Genomic DNA, 13183 nt, shown 5'->3' with positions numbered 1-13183 from the left:
AGACACAGAGCCTGGGGTTGGGACAGCTCTCAGAGCTCTGCATCGCTGGGGAGCATCAGCATCACTGCCAGGGTGGGATCAAGGAGGGCATAGGATTGTAGGATATCCCCAGGTGGAAGGGACCACAGGGATCAGGAATTTCTGGCACTGCAGAGATACCCCAAAAATCCCACCCTGTGCATCCCTGGGAGTGTTGTCGTGGAGCTCTGGCAGCCTCAAGGCCAGGACCATTCCCTGTTCAGTGCCCCAGCACCCTCTGGGGGAAGAACTTTTCCCTAATATCCAACTTAAATCTCCCTGGCACAGCTCCAGCCATTCCCTGCGTCCTGTCCCTGCTCCCAGTGGAACTGCCTCTCCACTTCCCATCACGAGGAAGTTGTAAACTGCAATGAGATCTTCCTTCAGTATTCTCCAGGATGAGTTGGATTATGTGTTTCTCCACAAACTTCTCCTCCAGTCTGAAAAAAACCCCTTTAACCCCAAGCTCTTAAACCAAACGCTCAGTGCTTTGAGGGAGCCTGCCCAAGGCATCTCAGGGAGCACCTCGTGGGATGCTGCCCTCCCTGACCCAGAGCACAGCCCCAGAGCCCTGCAGCATTCCCTGATTCCCAGGCAGCCATGCAGCATTCCCTGGTTCCCAGGCAGCCATGCAGCATTCCCTGGTTCCCAGGCAGCCATGCAGCATTCCCTGCCACTCAGCCTCGTTTATCTTCGTTACTCAGCTGTTTACGCAACCCAGAATTGGCCAGTGGCGCCCAGCCCTGCTGCATGCCAGGGGAGGAAGCAGGCACAGCACAAGCTCTCGTGGCTCTCACCCAACTCCCTGCACGCTCCCTCTGCACGACAAAGGGCCAGGATGCAGCTCCATGGCCCAGGGCAGCTCTGGCCCCTCGCAGGGCTTGTCATCGTGCTGGGGGTCCTGGCAAGGGGACCCCCATTCTGTGTGGGATCTAGCAGGGATGCTCAGGCACCTTCACACAAATCCCAGGTCCTGAATAACTTTTCTCCCAAAATGTTGTCCTTGGGTTCAGTCGCTGCTTAACCCTTGGTGGTGTGGAAGCTGCTGCTGAGCTGGGGCTTGAGGAGAGATGTCCATAGTCAGTGTCCCCCTGGTCACAAAGCCACTGCTGCTGTCCCACTTCTCTTATTCCCACGGCTCCACGATCCTGCTGCAGAGAGGGGCATCCCCCTAATGCAGGGGCTGGGAGGGGCCTGGGCACCCCAGGATTTACCCCCTTTGGCTGGCCTGGGCTTGCCCAAAGAGCTGCCACAGGGGCTGTTGCCAACCTGCTTGGGTTTCTGAGCTCAGAGTTGAAGATAAGTCCAATGACAAGCTGCCAGCACCAGTAAATAGAGAGTATTCACATTTCCAGAGGGTTTGATAGGATTCCTGTGTGGAAATAATACCTTTTTTTTTCTTTTTCCCTGCTGCAGCAAACACCAGTTTCTATAAAATCACCACCGGGAAAACCACTCGCCGCAGTTCTGAGGAACATCATGGACAGGGGACAGTCCAGGCACAGTGTCACCTCCCAGACTTCTCCCACCAGCAGTTTTGAAGAGAAGCCAAGCACAGCCAAGCCCCTGTGACTCCTGCCCTGAGGTAAGCGAGTCCCCCCAGCGTGCCCAGCTGGGGAGGGTGTGCGCTTTGTGTCCTGCCTGGCCCGGGCTTGCCTGGCAGGAGGAGCCCGGCAGGAACTGGCTGGGGTCTGCCACCACCTCAGCAGTGCTGAGTCCATCCTGGCCCTTGGGATTGTCCCAGGATGTCACAGCAGCCGGGGTGGAGCCTCAGGTGGGTCCTTGCAGTGTTTGTTATTCCAGCTTTGTGTCCCTGCTCCTCTCCTGCCGTGCAGGGGGAAGGTTGTGTCTCATCCCAAAAGAGGGCTGAGATGCCCTCAGGGTGTTTGGCTTCTGTCTCTTTCCAAAGCCATGAATCCATGGCTGTTTATGGATCTCCCCCAGAGTCACACGGGGACACTGACTCCTCTCACACCTACCTTCCAGGTGATGGAAAACAAAAGAGCCCCAGATATTTAAAAGCAGGAAGCCAGATTCTGTAAACTGTCTAAAAATGTATCCTCCGGAGATGAGCTTTGGCTCTGGCTCTGAGCCTGAGGGAATGAGCCATGCTAATGAAAGGGAGAGGGAGGAAGGGATGGGGCACTGGGAGCATCCTGGCTCTGTCCCTCTGCCTGGGACACCCCACAGCTCGGGATGGAGCTGCTGCCTCTGAGCTGGGGTGAAATGATTTTATTTCATTAACCCTGCATGGTTTTGGCTAATTGCCCCAGGGATTCGGGAAGTGCTGTGTGAGGAGTAAAATTTACAGGAAAGAGGATTCTCTGCTGCTGCAGGTGAGGCCACTGAAATCCCTGAGGTGTCTAGGGAGTCCAAGGCTTTTGAGGCAGGAGACATGGAATCAGAGAATCCCAGAGTGTTTGGATTAGGAGGGATGTTAAACCTCATCTCATTCCAACCCCCAGCCATGGGTTAGGGACACTTTCCACTCTCCCAGGTTGTTCCATCCAACCTGGATCCCTTGGACATTTCCAGGGATGGGACAGCCACAGTTTCCATGGACAACCTGTGCCTCAGCACCCTCACAGCGTCCTCACAGAGTTTTATCCTTGCCTTTCTCCAACCCTTCCCCAAACCAGCTCCAATTGCCACTACTGATCACCTCCAACTGGTTCTGCTGCCTGAGAATTCCAGGTAGGATGAGTTCTCCTGATTTATTTCCCGACTGTTGTTGCCTTCAGGCTCACACACAACCGACGAAACAAAAGCCTCGGGGTGGCTCATCACCTGGGACTGAGCTCTGCACCTCATCCTCAGGCACCTCCTCCTCCTCCTCCCGCCAGCCTCGCACGCACGCCGGCTGTCTCGGGCTGATGGATGACATTCCTGGCATGTAAACACCTCATCAAATCCCTGTTATCCCACCCTGATCCCTGCCAGCTCCAAGGGAACGCCTGTGGGACTCAGAGCGGCTGGCTGGGTGCTGCTCTGTGCTCCAAGGTGTAAACAGCACATCAGGTTGGGCCAGGAAGGGTAGAGGTGGCTCTGGAGAGGGAGGAGGAGTGGGGTTTGGGAATGTCTTCTCTTAAAACACAATGATGTGACTTTTAGGCAACTGTTTTTAGGGATTTTTGTAAGAGTGTGGAGTGACAGGACAAGGGGAATGGCTTCCCACTGCCACAGGGCAGGGTTGGATGGGATTTTGGGAAGGAATTCCTCCCTGGAAGGGTGGGGAGGGCTGGCATTGAATTCCCAGAGAATCTCTGGCTGCACCTGGATCCCTGGGAGTGTCCAAAGCCAGGTTGGAGCACCCTGGGACAGTAGGTGTCCCTGCCCATGGCAGGGGTGGAATAGGATGGGATTTAAGGTCCTTCCAACCCCAACCATTCAGTAATTCCACAACCCTGTGAAACCATCCTCATCTCCCCCGAGCTGGGAGCAAATCCTCCTCCCTGCTGTGGCTGCCAGCAGCGAGGCACAACTTGTCACCACCTCTGCAGACACAGAACAGATCCCAGAGCAGCCAGGAAGGCCAGACAAGTGTTCTCCTGAGGCAGCCACTCACACACATCCTCTCCCTGGAGACCAGCTCTTCCTGCCTCCTTGATCCTATTTACATCCCCAAAAAAAGCCCTGGGAACAACAACCCCTGACTCTCTGGCTGCTGGAGGAGGAAAACCAAGGAGCTCCTGGGATCCAGGGGAAAGGATGAAGGCAGCAGGGATTTTTCCCAGCATTTAGGTCCCCAAATGGCAGAGGGAAGCAGGGAATGTTTGGCAGGACAGGATGGAGCAGAGCTGCTGCTGGGGGTCTTTTCCAGCGCCCCAGATCCTCTGCTTAGGATCCTTGGAGTGGCACAAGGAGTTTGGAATAAGCAGTGGGGAAACAATCTGAGAATCTTGAGGGAAAGGAAGAAGAGAGAGGACTGAAGAGGCAGGTTTAGCCCTCTCCAGTAATATTAATAATTAGCCCAAATAATAATTAGTCCACGTGCTCCTGACTTTCGTAGATCTGCCAAAAAAATCAGATTAATTTTTTATCAGAAAGGCAAGAACTGACTGGCACGAGGGTGTGCATTGTAAAACCTCCAAGTATAGCTGCTTTTCTCCCCAAATGCTTCTCAAAGCACCTGATTTTAAGAACAAAATTCTTTTGGTTACTGGCCTCATTTCACCTATTGAATTTTGGAAAAGGTCAATCGACTTTTGTTTTGCTTTTCTCCCCCCTAGAATTGCAGAGAAGCTGCTTTCCCAAACGAAAAACTTTTTTTTTCGATCAAGCCTCAAAAACACAGAGGAAGAAAATGTAAATATTTTCATCTCAGTGATTTTGTGGATGAAAAGTGGTTTTTTTTCCCCCTTGCTGCTGTCTTCAGCTGCCCTGCACTGCACTTACTCGAAAACCTGGGTCTTATTTAAAAGCTCAGAGGGGAATTGTTTAGAAAATCAACCTAATACTTACAGCCTTGCCTTTGATTTCTCGGGAGTAAAGCCAAGCCAGGCTGCTGCAGGGAAGGAGGAAAACTGGGCTTGAATTGGTGTCTCTGCACTGTTATTTAACCTTATCCTTAACCAACACCTCCAGCCGCTGAGTGAGTTGTGACCCTGCCCAAAACCCATCCCTCACCAGCACGTTTGGTTCGAAGGCAGCAAGGAGCAATCACAGGATCCCCACCTGTACAAACCCATTCATTGCTGGGATGGGCCTGGCTGGCTCTGAAATCCCAATAAAAAGGTGGATTGTATCCCTCCCGTCCCCTTGGCAGCGCCGGTAAACACCCCAGCGTTCCCACGGCATTCCCACATCCCCATCCAGCCACTCATCCCCGGGGAAACCTGAGCCAGGAGGCCCTCGCCCTCCTCCCTCCTGTTTTCCATCCCCCGGACCCATTGTCACGGTCGTTTTCGCTCTCCCAAGGTTCTCCTCGCTCCCCGAGGTTTGTCTTGGCACGTGGCTCGGAGCGCAGGGGCGCCCAGAAGCCAAATGAAGTGATTCTTTATGTAAACGAGCGCTGATTGTAATTACGCTGCTCTAATTGCTGCTAAGCAAATAAACAATGAAGGGCAGCAGCATCCCGGGGGCACGAGGGGATTATGCAACCCCTGCAGAACCCCGGAGAGCATCCCGTGTGTGCCCCCGGGCTCCTGGAGGATGGACACACTTGGGAAAATGATTAATTTTACGGTGTCCTGCCCTGGGACACGGGAGCAGCCCGGGGAGAAGGGAGTGGGGTTTTCTGGGTGTGTTCTGCACAGCTAGGATGGCTTCTCCCTAGGAAAAAGTGGAAAGATGTCATTTTGGGGTGTTTGAATCCAAGTGGATCTGCTGGAGGGATCTGTGAGTTTTGTGGAATATCGTGGAATCATGGGATGGTTTGGGTTGGAAGGGATTCTAAAGCTCATCCTATTCCATCCCCTGCCATGGGCAGGGACACCTTCTACTGTCCCAGGGTGCTCCAGCCTGGCCTTGGACACTCCCAGGGATCCAGGGACAGCCACAGCTTCTGTGGGAATTCCATCCCAGCCCTCCCCACTCTCCCTGGGAGGAATTCCTTCCCAATATCCCATCCCACCCAAACCTCCCTTAGGAGATCCACAGCTTATACAGTTTGTTTACTTACTTTTAATTAAGCTGTCTCATCCCTGACATGGTGTTGGCTCGTGTGACACATCCCTGATTTTATATATGTCCCAGCAAAGTTTTGGGAGTGACTGGAATTCCCAGAGACAACCTTCTCCGTGAGCTTTCCTGATGCATGGGGAGAGTTAGCACCAAATTCAGGTGGGATTTTTGGACCTGGTGTGGAGATAGGAGACCTGGGAGGGCAGGAGCAGAGGTCTGGCTCTTGCTGTCCCCAGGATTATGAGGAATAATCTTCAGAGAGGGATCTGTGGAGCAAAAGGGAATGGTGATGTCTCCATCCCTCCTCCTCACTCCATGGTTTCCAGGCTAAAAGCCCAGCTGGCCATTCTTTCTTTTGATTCCCATTTTCTCTCCATCCATCTCAGTTTCCCTTTATTTTTCCTGACCCCTGCTGCTCCCCTGAGCCTTCCCAAGGCTCACTCCCAGCTCTCCTGATGCTCTGTTTCCATGAGCAAGTCCATACCTGCCCAGCCAACGATCCTTCCTGCACACCTGCCTCCATCGGCATGGGAAGCAGCAAACCCTGTCTGTGCCATGGCCCAGGCTGGGAACATCTGGAAACATCTGGGGACATCTCACTGTCCCCAAGTGACAGCCCAGTGCTCCAAACTCCTGCCACCTCCACTCACTGCCTGCTTCCAGCCTTAGATCATTCCAGCCCAGCTGTTTGGTGGGAAATAAGGATCTTTTTCCCCTTCCTGGATTGCTGTGAACGCAGCGCATCCTAATTAAAAGCCAGTGAGTTGTGGGGAGTGGAATTCGTTGGGGTTTTTGCCCGCACCAGACTCCTGCTCTGCTTTATTTCACACGCCTTGGCTGGAATAAAATCAGCCTTGTGGTGCTGGCAGAGCATCTGCAAAGCGCTGCAGGGCCATTGACTCCCTGATTCACCCTCCCAAAAACCCCTGCCATGGTCCCTCCAGGTTTCATGGTGCAGGGTTGGAATCCTCCAGCTCTGCAGCTCGAGGAATTCTCCCGTTTGAAGATCAGCGTAGCTCCGGAGCAGGAGGAGATTTGATGCCAGGGAGGGGGGGAAAGGGGAAAAACATCATCAGGGAGAAAACATCTCCCTCCATCCCCTCTCCCCACCGGCTTTTCCGCGCTGCCGAGGCTCCCTGCTCCTCTCCAGGGCTCTCCCCCCGTTTCCCCGTCTCCCGGTGACAGCGGTGAGCGGATTAATTAAGCTGCCTGTCAGCCCTTGGCAGGCGGCAGCTCTGCCACGCCAGCGCTAATTAAACCCAACAAAACCTACCTTTATCTGCAAACCCTGCCGCGGGCTGGGATAAGGCAGGAGGCCACGGGGAGCTGAGCTCAGGCTGAGTTCATCGTGCCCAGAGCCTGGCAGAGCACGGAGAGGGTTGGGAATGTGGATCCCACGCCCTGAAAGGCAGGTCTGGCAAGGGAAAGGGGTTGGGGGGCTCCAGCCCCTCTGAGAGCACCAGATTTGGGGGGATTTGGGCAGATCTCAGGCCAATTTGGTGCTGAATATCCCCATAATACGGAGGGATTGGGGAATGAAGTGGAAAATTCCCCCTTGCCCACATTTTATGCCCAAAGGGAGATTTTCCATGATCCCTGGAGAAAACCCTTGGATGTGCTTTGGGCATCACACTCATGGGAAGGTCCTGGCTGAAACCTGGCACCTGTTGATGCCCCAAACACCTGGAAAGCAATATTTAAACCAGAAAGGGATGTAAAAACCCCTCAGAGAGGAGCCAGCCTGCCAGGATGGGGCCTGGCAGCGCTGAGTGACCGTGCTGCCCGTGCCCTGCAATGCTAGTCCTGCTTTCCCTGCGGCCCAGAGCTGCAGGGAGCTCTCCCTTCACAGCTTCTCCTGGCAGAGGAGGATCTGCCCGAGCTGAGGGAGGCTGATAAGAGCATTATCCCGAGGTATGGGCAGGATGAAGCTGTTGTTTGCAAGGCAATATCCTTCTTGCTCCCTAATGAAGGGAAAAGGCAAGGCCAGGCTGGGATGGGTGTTACACAAATCCATGTGAGCATGGATTCTGCTGGAATTTCACCTGGATGAGCATCATTCCCAACACACAGTGGTGGTCCTGTCCTTCCAGGGTTTGTTTTCCAGCTGCACAGTTTGGGGAACTTTAATTGCCCCATGATTAAGTGACTTTTGATTTCCCTCTCATCAAACGTAATCTCATTTGCTCCTTCTCCTTTCTTCCTTTTTCTTCCCCCCTCCTGGAAATTAAATTAACATTCCATCTAATTACTCAGCCACTTCTCTAATTGCTGAAGGGACCGTGGTTGTTGTGCTCATTTAATTAATTGAGACCCGCAATGTTTAATGAGGAAGAGGATTTATTGGCTGGGGAGTTGGTGTGCAGGGCTGCCTGGCAGGAGAGGGAGGTGGATGCCAGCCCAGTGGGATAGAAAAGGCTGGATCTTAAATCCCCTTGTTTTTTTTTGAGGTATAAATATGGAGCAAATCACTTTCCCTACTGGTTTCAGTTGCCTTTCTGGGTGGATCCTTTTTAGTGGAAATGTGTGGATTAAAATGCATTGTGTCCAGAGGGTGAATCACGAGGGTAAATCCCCTCCAGAGGTGACCCTGGGGATGTTCACCTATCCCTGCTCCAGCACCAGCATTCCCAGAGTGCTGCTAAACATCTCCAAAACCCCAGGAGCAGGAATGGCGTGGACTCTTTGTGCCAACCCTGGGCAGGGCTGGCTGTGCTGGGATTCGTGGGCTCCAGGGAAGGCTGTGCTGGGAACAGAGGCACATTCAGGAGGGGGAGAACAGCTCCTGCTGATGGGGCCTTAGGGCAGCTGGCTTTGGCTGTGGTCCTGTGGGGGATTTCAGGGGATCCATTGTGTTTGGTGTTCCTGTTGACTGGGAGCAGCTCATTCCTGTGCCTCCAAGGGCCCAGTTAGGTTGGATGTGAGGAAGAAGCTTTGCACAATGAGGGTGGCAAAGCCCTGGCACAGGCTGCCCAGAGAAGCTGTGGCTGCCCCTGCATCCCTGGAAGTGTCCAAAGCCAGGCTGGACAGGGCTTGGAGCACCCTGGGATAATGGGAGATGTCCCTAATTCCTCTATCCTGATGCTCCAGGTCTTTCTCTCCAGCTCCTTCCCATCCCTCTGGTGCAAAACCAGCCCTGTGAGCAGTCAAGGCTCTGCTCTGGGCTGGTGCTTCCATATGTTACCAAATTTCCATACTTCCCTCACCCCCCAGCCAGCCAAGCGACCCAAATGTTTTATCTGCAGCCCTGCCAGGCATCTGGAAGTTCCAGGCATCCCCATTTCCGTGGCAGAGGTTTTTATAAAAGGCGAAACAGCTTTGAAGTGAAGCCCCAGCAGCTCTCCCTGCACCGGCAGCAGTCGGAAGCTGAACTGTGCCAGCAGCTCCAGCTGCAAACCTTCAGCTGGAGTCGGGATGTGATCCATAAGGTGGGATGGCCTCACTCAAAGTTCAGCTTTTAATAGGATTTTACCTGGCTGGGATGGGATGGAGAGGGAGGAGACAGCAGAGCTCCTGGGCTGAGCCCTCCTGAGCCCCCAGGTGGGTCCTCCCACCCTGCTTTGCCAGGAGGAATGACATCAGTTCCCAAGGATTTTATCCAAAGTTCTTTTCCCCTGGATGTGCCTGTGGGTCACAGATCCGTGCTCTCCTGTGGCTGCAGCACAGGGATGAGGCTGGAAGAGCAAATCCCTCTTGGTTGTGGGTGGCAGAACAAGGATTGTTCCCCATGGGAGACTTCCAGAAGGAGCCCACGAGCAGCTGGGACATTCCTCGTGGAATCAGGAGAGCTCAGCTGCCCCTCTGGGCATCCCTGCTCTGCCAGGGTGGGCAGTGGAAGGGGTTTGGGCACCTGGGGGTCAGCAGAGTGTCCTGGGGGTCAGCAGAGTGTCCTGGATGTCAGCCTCCTTCCTGCTAGCACCTCCAGCTGCCAGCGGTTCTTTTGGAAAAAGCACTTCTCAGGAAGGCAGGCTCTGCTCTGTATTCCATGGATCCTCCTCCCTGAGCATCAGCATTCATCCCTCTCCCAGCCAAACGCTGCTCCAAGAACAAGTATCACTTGCCTCGGAGAAAATGAAGGCAATTTGGCTGTTCAAATCCGGTGTAAAATGTCCTTGGATGTGCCGCTGATGGGGAACATCTGGTTCGTGACCTCGGCGCCCGAGGAGGTGTGAAACGACCCTGCGGAGATATCCCGGCAGCAGGCAGGATGCTGAACAGTGGCTGTTACAGCTCCGGAGCACAGCCTGGGGCAAAATCCCCGGAATTTGGGGGTTCAGGTGGAACAGGGAGAAATGCAGATGTGTGGGACAACGCTGGGACAGATCCCACGGGAGCAGCGGCGATGTGACAACACCTCTCTTCTCACCTCACTCCTCTCAGCCCCTCGTGGCTCTAGCCCCCCAAAATCTCCCAAAATCTCCATATCCCAATCCATCCCAAACATCCCATCAGGACCAGCTCAGCGGGAGAAAGTGCAGGACACATCCACGATTCTGGAAATCCCATCTGTTCCTCTAAACTCGCTTTTGGGGACTCAGTTTATTAGAGCTTGAACTTTTAATCTGTTCACGATCCAGCGTGTCGTGTCGCTCCAAGGAAAGAGATGGATCTGGAAAAAGGCAGGAGGAAAAGGCAGGAGGAAAAGAGGCTCATAAAAATATTTCCTCTGCCTCGTTTCGAGCCGGAGCGCGCTCGTAACTCACGGTGACAGAGGAGGGGTCGCCGGGCGCAGACCCCACGGCAGGAACCACTTTCAATTAGGAATTTTTTGGCAGCTTCCCAATTTTGTGTCAAACTCTTCTTTTTGCTGGGTCAGCCTCATATGTGTAATTGAGTCCCTGCTGAGTGGCGAGGCGGGAGGGTTGTCTTTGCTGGGAGGAAGGTGGAGGACAGTTCCCCACAGGAGAATTTCCCATCCAGCTCAGAGAGCTGCCTTCGAGCTGAATTTTTCCATTATCAAAGGGAAAAAAAAAAAGGGTTTTTTTGGAAACGGCTGGATTTGGGTTTAAAATGAAATTTTTTAATATGTACGTCAAACAAAAAAATAGGATTAATCCAAGGTGTCCTTCTCCCACCTATCCAGGCCAGATTCCAAGATCCAGCTGTTTTGAGGCTGATGCAGAGGGGATGAGGCAGCTCAAGGACAGGGAATGGGACATCCACGGATTTGTGTTGTCCCAGACATCCTCGCTCCCGGCAGGCTGGGCTGTGGCTGAGCTGGAGCAGGGTCTCTCCTCAGCTCCGCTCCAGCATCCACTGAAAAATTTTAAAACGTTTTTTATGGCCGGCAGAGCTGGCCCGGAGCCTCCCCCATCCCCGGGGATTTCAAGGAGAAAGCCATTATTTAGCTGATTTTTGTTGACGCTCTGTGTAAGAGTTGCCATGGCTCTCGCCCGGCACACCTCTCCTGGCTGGAAGAGTTGGTACAATTTGCATCTTTTGTTTTCCACACCTCTCCTGGCTGGAAAATCGGGGTTTGGAGTGGGGAAAGCACAGAGCAGGGCTGCTGCCATCACCTGCCAGGGCCAGGCGGGGACACGGGGACAGCGCGGGGACACCCGGCAGTGCCACTCCCTCCGCCATCCCTCCCTCAAACCCTGTCATCTCTTTGCTTTTTTGGTATTTCTCACCATTTTGCCACAATCCCCACATTTTTTTTTCCCCCTCCGGCTTTTCCCAGGCAGGACTCCGGCTGTCCCAAGCGCGCTGGAGTTTCACGGCCCATTAGGATGTGGGAATGACGTCCCCATGGCCGGGTCACCGCTCGGGGCTGCCGAGCAGAGGGGAGTGAATTATGAGCAGCCCCGGGCTGGGCTGGAGTCTCCAGCGAGGATGGGATTGCTCGGGATCAGCATTCCTTGGGATGTTGGGATATTAGGATTCCATCCCTGGCTGCTGCCTGTCCCAAAATGCAGAGCTGCAGTGGGGATTTGCTGACCTCAGAGGGTTTTTCTCCTCACACAGGGGCAGCCCCTAAACCCCTGGCACAGCTCAGCCCCTCCTTAATTAATTCTGCAGACTCCACAGCCGGATTTGATGAAAAACATCCCACAAACAGCCAATGAACAACTCACCAAGCAACACTGCGGCCTCTTCTAATGATATTTTCTTTGTGGTTTTGGTTTGGAATATCTCCCTCTGAACTGAAGGAAGCCGCCTGCCTCTTGGACTGCAACGATTTGACTTTATCCCTTCATTTTCCCTCGTTCCTAAATGCTCAGTTCCGACACTTGGGACTCAACAGGAGTTTGAAATTGGCCGTGGCAGGGAAGGATGTTGAGTCTTTTCCCTGCCTCCTTCCTGCCCATCCTTGCACCATCCTTGTTTGTGGCACTGATGCATCAACATCCCAAATTCCGTGGGGTTTCTCAAAGCCCAGCTCATCCCACGTGTGTCCCTTTGCAGGGGCCACAAGGGACCTGCTGCTGTCCCCAAGAAGGATTTGTCCCTTCTCCAGCTGGGACACAACATCCATGTCCAGCAGCACTTTCAGCAGGTGTCACCTCGTGGTCTCATCCTCTGGGAAAGGTCTTTTATCCAAAGGGATGTGTAGGAGCCAACCCCAGCCATGCTCCTTCCCTGCACCATTCCAGCTCCCTCCAGTATGGTTGTATTTTATCTGTGGAGCTCTTGTAAGGATTTTGTTCCGTCATCCTGGAATTTTTATGACTCCTTTGTGTGTATATAATGCGATTGCCCTGGAACAGAGGGAAATTAATCATAGTTCCTTTGTTAGTTTTCAGGAATTTTTAATGTCTGTGTTTTCGTTCATCTGTCATGTCCAAATGTGGGGTCCATGGGCTATTTGACTTTTCAAATGACTTAATTGCTTAGATTTTCCCCCTCAGTGTTTACGGACACTTGTTCCTCGTGGATTTTGTGTGTGACATTCTGTACCATGGATTTTCCGCCTGGTTCCAATTTCTCACTCCATCCTGGTGGTTCACAACATCCCCTCTGGATGCTGCATCCAATCCCACTCATCCTGAGTGTTGGGAGTCCCACCAGCCTGCAGTTCATCCCTCCCCGTGCCAGGATCACGGGAATCCAGGGCTCTTCAGGGATTTTTTGGGATGCTGCACAAGGAAGATGTCCGAGATGTCACTGCACAGTGCCTGAGAGCAGAAAACACTGGGAGAGCAAAGGGGAATCTCCAGGATCAGCCTGCAAACATCCAGCCTGGAGACGCTTTAAATCCGCGTGGATCAAGGGTGGCTTGACTGGTCAAGGAGAGGCAGCCAAGCCAAACAGGAGCGACTCCCAAACCTCCTCCACGAGCCAGAGGCTCCCAGTTACACTCTGGGTTTTGTGATTTTGGTGTTGATGCTCACTCAGCTAGAGACAGCAGGGAATCGTGGAATATTCCCTGGATCCCGCCGGGATCATCGAGTCAGGACAACCCCGACAATCCCACCATGACAACCAGGCAGGCTGACATTCTGGGCTCTGAGCAAGCACCAGGGGATAGATGGAAGCTGCCTATCACCAGCCATGTTACACAAGTCATTAGTGAAACGTTAATTAAAACAAAAGATGCAAATTGTAC

At 53.3% G+C, this 13183-nt stretch overlaps 1 protein-coding gene across 6 annotated transcripts in view; it reads left to right on the top strand.

Moving 5' to 3' along the window:
* NRTN (neurturin) overlaps positions 1–13183 on the top strand; it is a 50418-nt gene that overhangs the window by 22716 nt on the left and 14519 nt on the right. For 4 of the 6 annotated variants that reach the window (XM_085040341.1, XM_085040342.1, XM_085040344.1 and 1 more), the window contains 2 exons: positions 1435–1603; positions 2554–2712. The gene's annotated coding sequence lies outside the window, so the exon portion shown is untranslated. Of the gene's footprint in view, positions 1–1434; positions 1604–2553; positions 2713–2835; positions 3059–13183 lie in introns of those variants that run through there. The other 2 variants (XR_014846217.1, XM_085040343.1) reach the window with 2 other exon arrangements.

Source organism: Lichenostomus cassidix, chromosome 28 (genome assembly GCF_008360975.1).
Source record: "Lichenostomus cassidix isolate B80296 chromosome 28, HeHo_3.0, whole genome shotgun sequence".
Taxonomy (NCBI): Eukaryota; Metazoa; Chordata; class Aves; order Passeriformes; family Meliphagidae; genus Lichenostomus; species Lichenostomus cassidix.
Note: the sequence above shows the minus strand (reverse complement) of the source record. Positions and strands in the feature narration are given on the sequence as shown.